Below are 7,647 nucleotides of genomic sequence, written 5' to 3'. Positions count from 1 at the left end.
CGTAATGAGTTCATCATCCATTTGGATAATTCTGCAACACTACCAGTAGCATTTCGATCGAAAGGCTACTAATGGGTGGTTGTCGAAGCATTGACAGGGTCAAACAGTTTTATTGGTGTATCCATTGAATGAAGTATCTCGTAACTTCATTTCTTTTCAAAACATTTCAAAGATCAAATATATTCAAGTTTTAATTGTGGTCTCATCTATGGGATGACCTCGCGAATCTTATTATACTTTGAACAGTAGTAGTTCAAGTAGATTTCTAAAAATGGTATAAGTATAGTGAAGTAATTGGTAACTTCATCTTCTTTTAAAACTTATATCCAGTAAGTAATTACCTTACACATGATAAAGAATTCTAGTAAGTATCCATTTAGATACTTGTATTATTGTTATCACTATATATTATCTTGCGAGCTGTAAGGCTCACTCTTGCTTTATTTCTTCATCACACAACAACAGTTAGGAAAGATGGCCAGACTCCAGCAGACTCAGCGCAAGCGCGTGGGAAGCGTCCCGCGTCTTCCCGTTGATGTTGTAGCTGCTATAGCTGCAGAGGTAGATCTATTGGTAGATCAGGCATTCTACTTTTGAGAATCAATTATGTATAATTATAACTTGTGGCAGATAATGGCAATTAACTGTAAATTTATCAAGTAATCATTTTGGGTTGTAATAACTTTTAATTGTGGATTCAAGGACTTGTACTTATTTCAATTTTATCTCTGAGACTATAACGGGTTGTGGTGTGTGTTAGTGTGGGGTCACAACATAAGGTTATTTATTATTAATTAAGTGAAGTGATATTGGGGAAAGAAAGACCGTGACGACCCGGATCCCTGACCCCGGATCTGGGGGTGTTACACCAACTTTATTTAAGATTCAATTTTAAGATCCATTTAGTATGTGGTAGTAAACCTAGTATAATGGGTGTTATTGATGAAATCTTGATGATTAAGTTAAGTAGATTTAAGGTTGGTTGTTGTTGCCTTAAGAACATGATGTTCTTGAGAGGAGTTTGTGTGTTGATGATGATATGATGATTGTTCGTGGATGTGTAAAGATTTAGGGCGTAAATGAAACCCCGATCGTAAACGTAACTTCGTTAAAACCAACAAATCGTAACTTTAAGTTTCTGCAGAAAGTCCCGAAGTTGTAAACTGTAGTTTCTTGAAAAAATAACCTTTGTTTAGGATAGACAATGTTATAAGGATCGTTTAGGATCAAAAGTTATGATCGTTTTACTAAAAGTGATTTACGCAACAAAAACTGCTACGAATTACGAACTTTGAAAATATAAAGGATAGACTTCAAAGTATTCATAAATCATGAGATTTTTTACAGAGAGTAACATATTGAGTTTACTAACTGCCATAAAAATTTCAAGTGAAAATAATGATTTCTCAATTTTATAAAAATATTGGAGCCGAGACCGCGCGAGTAGAAACTGTGAGGATCCATAAGCGGAGCCGACGGCGATAATAAGAATGAACCTAAGATACTTAGGAAAATGAAGTGACCATAATGTGAATACGACTTAAAGGAATGATACGGGTAGTGTAAGTTGAGAGGGTTCATAATAAGTAGCGCATGAGTGCGGGTTGCCGTAAATTAGAACGGAACCTAACGAAATGAAATGTGTTTATGGTTATAGATTTCCGAGCGGAACATAGAGCATCCTCCACCTCGAGATACTCAGGCAAGTTTACGAACCCAACTCCATATTTACTATTGTGTTGTGAAAGGATTGTTTTAATATCATTGCATAAATACCATGCTTGCCATGATACATAGTTGTTGAATTTCGCATAATATAGCGATGTTGTACGATAAAGTATATATCGTGAAATGTTATTTCGCTTTAAGCGTGACGTATTATATAAGTCCGAGAATCGGTGGGGATTTAAGATAAAACCCGGGAATCATTTCCAGTGATATTATAGGACGGTTATAAGTCCATAATAGTACATTTTTAAAGGGACTCATCGTCCACTTCAAAAATATTAAAACACCTCGAACTTTTATCAAAACAATTTCCCAACGATCATATTCCCTCAACTATATTTTATTGTTCGAATAATAAATACTGTATACTTATTCTTTATTATGGGAGTAGTATACTCCAATGATTAATTATTTCAAAACCGATTAATAATTATAGATTAATTAATTATGTAGACACAAACTAGTTGAGGAATATTATTTTAAATAATCTTTTAGAGATTTAACTCATTCGAGGTTTGATTATTATCGATTATCATTTAATTATTTATTAAAGGGTTTATTATTGATTTAAAAATCATAGATCCTGATTTAAAACATACTTTCTGATTTCGGAATACCATTCGAATAATTTCAGATCGTCGGTAAATATTATCCCGACTTATTAATATTTTGAATATAGTTTCAAGGAGAAACTTTTCCCCCTTATTTAATTATATGTTGACAACGGTCAACTCACATCCTTAGTACTTCCTCCGAAACTTTCGGAAGTACATATATGTCACGCCCCAAATCCGGGGTCAGAGGATTTGGTCGTCACTATGAAACCTCAATCCAAATCAGCCTGTTTAATCAATAAATAAATGCCAGCGGAAGATATTTAGCATAAATGACCCCAAACTAATCCAAGATCTTTTAAGGTTACAGTTCTAGAAACAAGATATCCAAATTCTACAAATAATTTTTCTCACTTTCTTCTAAAACTCTTTTCAATAAATCTCAAACTCAAAACTAAACCCACTAGTATAACTTCGAAATGAAGTATACTAGGCCCAAATAAAATACAAAACTATAATATAATATAATATAAACAACTTTATACAATAAAACTTACACTAGTCCGCAAACCCTGGACCAACCACCTTCCAAAAGCTTCTTCTTTGCTTCCTCGAATTACGCAGCTAAACAGCGCAAGCTAATCCTCACTGGAGGTTAAATTTGAAAACAGGCAAGTATGAGCGAAAGAAATGCTCAGCAAGTTCATTACAGTAAATATAGGGTCGTTTGATATAAAACCGACATCTGCATCAGCGCAGAACATTTAAAAATCATAATTGCTGAATCATAAAATTTTAGTAGTGGAACCCCATAATTGATTCCTTAATTGTATTCAAAAACCCTTTTTATATTTTCCAGCGACGTGCTTCAGCAATACTTTGAATCATAACGAGAATAAAACTCGTAAAACAGTGTTTACGGAAATATCGTAAACCACAATGATTATGGATTGAATCATAAAATTTACTCAAAACTCAACTCTTGATATTAATACTTATTTTGTTGTCATATCAAATTAGATATCAATACGAACTTTGATGCTCACAACATTCCATACTGAAGTCAACATCAATCATCTATACTAATACCACCTTTAATATTAACAACAACGTAAGTATCAGCATAAATCAGAATCTGAATCAAAACTGCATTTTACCATTATTCCAAAACAGAAATAGTTGATAAATCATTTATTCTATGAATATCAAAACAATAAGGAATTTTAGATATCTATTTAGATTGGAACCAATTATGCACTATGTTGTTCCTGATGATCAGTCACGAAACAACACCGGTATCCCGCAGCCATACCGTAAATATAGGTACTACCCATATTCCGCAGCCATACGGTACCTATAGGGCGCCAAGAAAAGGCATAACAAGCCTTGTAAGATATTACACTTCCGTATTGCACTTCTGTATAATAGCTCACGCTGGACCGGTGCCTCGGCCTCTTACGCTACCAGTAACCATCAAATCTCAAAACATTTTATTGAAAAAGGGGTCATAATATTCGACACCCGAAATAATTTTATTCCCCCAATTCTTGGGTAGGAATATTCACAACCAAATCACTTTTCTAAAAATCCAAAACATTTATAAATCCAGAAATTGGATAAGTAAAATCATTTGACTATTCTGAATATAGAATAGCTGATGAGTATTTGCATAAACAGAATTATTTAATTTAGCGATATGTAAAACGTTTATCAATTCTAAACTGAGAATAGGGAAAGCAATACTTGCATAATATAATTCGAAATAAACGTCACTTGAATGATAAGTGAAGTCAGGGGTACTTGCCTTTGGGTTTTAAGCAGTTAGTCACACTCGCAAAACCATATCTATTCTGACATTCTGTCTCAAAACATCACCGTCCTTCTTTTCAACACTTTACTGATATACTGCTCATGCAATTGCTAGAAGCCAGATATCCAATACCATTCCATTTCATTCTTTATCCAACGTCTTGTCTTGATCAACTCGAATGATCCGCATCTATAATTAAAAGATACAACTTTAATTGTCTAAATGATAATTACTTGACGAACGGCGCGTCAAAACCCTATCGTCTACCCATACGATAGCCCACATATAAATATAACAGACAAACACAGGACTCTTAATCCACACACACACACATAATTCATATAGCACATAAGCACATAATCCACGTATCACATAATTCATATCACATATGACTCAGTTCATCAGAAGGTTCGACTCAATACGTTTAAAACTGAAATCAGATCAAAAATGTGATTTATATATCAATAATCGACTCAGAATAACTTGTAAAACAAACGACCTTTCGAACAAAAAGGATTTGGGTCTCGAAAGTATTTTTAATGAAAGCGGAATATTTTTCTGAGTCTGTACGCGTTCGTTTCATATTAAACGGACGAACGGTTTATTTAATATGAATTTTTGAACATTTTTCGGAATTAAAACAAGTCTCCGAATCATTTATAACTAAATAATAGTGCTCGAACACTCGAAATAATTTTATAAGAATTATTGAGCCTGTAAAATAATTTAAAATAATATTTTAAAGCTCGAAACTATTTTTCAGAAATTTTTAAATCAAAGATAAATAATTAAATCTAATTAAATAATCCATTAAAATTAATTAATAACTAATTCAATTAATTAATCAATTAATATTTAAATTAATTGACTAATTAAATAATTAATTATCAACTAAAATTAATTAACTAAATAATTTGGATTTATTTTTGAATTAAAATAAATTTTCAGAATAATAAATAATGAATTTCAAAATTAAACAAATGAATTTTTGTAATTAATAAAAGAATTTTGAATTATTATTAAAAGAAAATCTGCACAAACAGATTTCTGGATTTTTAATTGGGGAAAATAGAATCAAATGTGGGTCGAAATCGGGTCAGGCAACCGGGTTATCGGGTCGCCAAGAACACGAAGAACACGCCGGATCATCTGCAGATTCCGTCGAGTTCACCGGTTCCGGCGAGACTCCGTTTTGCCCATAAACAACACGCAACAGCCCTGATTCTTTACCAAACTCACTCGACTAACTCCCAGAAACACAGATTCAGCCTCAACTTCGATGACACAAAACGGAAACCTCATCGCCGGCCAAAACCTCCATTGAAGCCGACGATTGAGCTTCAACTCCGGCTAACACCGATTTCGATGATTTCTAAACCGTTTTCGACGTGCTGTATAGAAAAATGATGCTGAGACTATATGCAATCTATTACTAACATCTAAAACGATCAAAACAACCCAGAAATCAAGAATCAAAATCGGGTCTAAATTGAAAAAAATGAAATTTTCACAATAATCATCCTCTGTTGATGATATGGGTACGAACATATATCTCTCATCAAGGGCTTCACAACGGTTACAAATACTTGTGATTTGGTGTTCAATAACGCCTTCAAAATTGACTTTGATTTTCAGAATTTCTCAAGAACACCAAGAACACATATTCAAATAATTTCCAGAAAATTCAAACCTTAATTTCTATATGATATTGAACTCTATTTTTGACATATAATATACCAAATTGACCAGAAAAACATGCTCTACAACATGGAATCATCAAATCACATCAACAACATCAAGAACAAAAATTCGTAATTTAATTATCAAATAATTCGAATATAAATAATTAAATAAGAAAATTACTGTGATTTCTGGAAGGAAACTGATGATTGATTCAGATAGAGGATTCCGAGAGCTTCGTTTTGATATGCTGCACGCCCGAATCGGAGTTCGATAACGCCTTCGTTCGTGTGTTTGATTCTCGGAAACGTATCGGTTTTCTCGAGTTTTTCTCTGTATTTACGGTGTTTTAACTGGTTGCAAATGAATAAACGGAATAAACGAAATAAGAAATAGGCTATTTATATTTATGGAATATTGGATCGTTCTGGATCGTTTTGGATCATTTTGGATCATTAAATTAGTTGCTTAGCCGCTAAGTAACTGCAATAACGATCCGATTTAATACCAAAATTGGATAATTATCAAAACCGAGCTTTTTATAAAATATTATATACGAGAATAATATAAAAATATCCCGTCTCTCGAAAATACGGGTTTTATTGATTACCGAAATAACTATCGTATCGAAAATCTTGCGCCGGGCCGCGCACGGGTCAAACCGTAATCCGGATCGAAAAAGTCAAAACACGGAAAATGTCCGGATTTACCAGATTAGGTTAGGAAGGAGTTTTCGGAAAAGTTTCGGGTTGTAAAAACGCAAAAACGGTTGAATTCGGACGATTCTCGGCTTTATAAAATAATTTTGGTAATTATTCAGAAAATAATTAATAATTCATAAATTAATATAAAATCATCTAACAGTCCAAAAATTACCAGAAAAATATCACAATTATCTATATTTTATTCTAGACATATAAAAATTCAAATACTCAAATAATATCACATATAAACACCCAAACATCAATTCCACTTATCAGATAATTCACCAAAATTCACCTAAAATCACATAAATAATTCCAATTAATAATAATAATAATAATATTTGAAAATAGGGGATATTACAATCTACCCACCTTATAAGGATTCCGTCCTCGGAATCAGCAGAAGAAAGCACTAAGGGTTTTCTAACCAACTTTCCGTCACACCGCCTTACTTTGACTTGACCAGGATACTCAACTTAACTTGATTGGCATACCTTCGAATATTTGAAATGATAAAATCATAGAAAAGAAAAGAATTTCATATCATAACAGGATAGAATCTGAATTGGAGAAAAAGTATTGTTGAAATGAAATAATAACTGAGAGATCAATATGATCAAACGAACTTGGTATTGCGTGTCCAAATTAAGACACTACTAAAGGTTGTTAACCTTCATGTATTCACAACACACACAAGTGATGGCGTCCCATCCAACTCCTATCACACAGACAGGTATATCTTGCGTCCCCTATAGTTAGGGTTGTTCATCTCAGTCAGAATAAGAGAATATCAAAGGAATCCAAGATCAAATGAATACAATTGGAAAGATTTCAAAGCTGATAATTCTGAAGGAATAGAATCCAGAGAACAAAATTTTGGCACCAAATGAGCAAGTGGTGTCACATTACCAAGAAACTATCCACCAAATAAGAAAAGTGGAAGTTAAATTATAATAACTTGACAGAGCTATCAAAACCTGAAAAATAGGCTTCATGACAGACTCCGGCACATTTAAAACACAAATATGATTGAAAATGAGTGTTAGGGAATATATCCTCTAACAATTACTTCTTTTTGAGAGATGTCAAAAGGAATTATAGAAAGAAAAGGTATTGCCAAAGTCTTAATATTTATCTTCAATTTAAACTCTCCAGTTGACTCGCCATCTGA

The sequence above is a fragment of the Apium graveolens genome, chromosome 9, assembly GCF_009905375.1.
Source record: "Apium graveolens cultivar Ventura chromosome 9, ASM990537v1, whole genome shotgun sequence".
Classification (NCBI taxonomy): Eukaryota; Viridiplantae; Streptophyta; class Magnoliopsida; order Apiales; family Apiaceae; genus Apium; species Apium graveolens.
Note: the sequence above shows the minus strand (reverse complement) of the source record.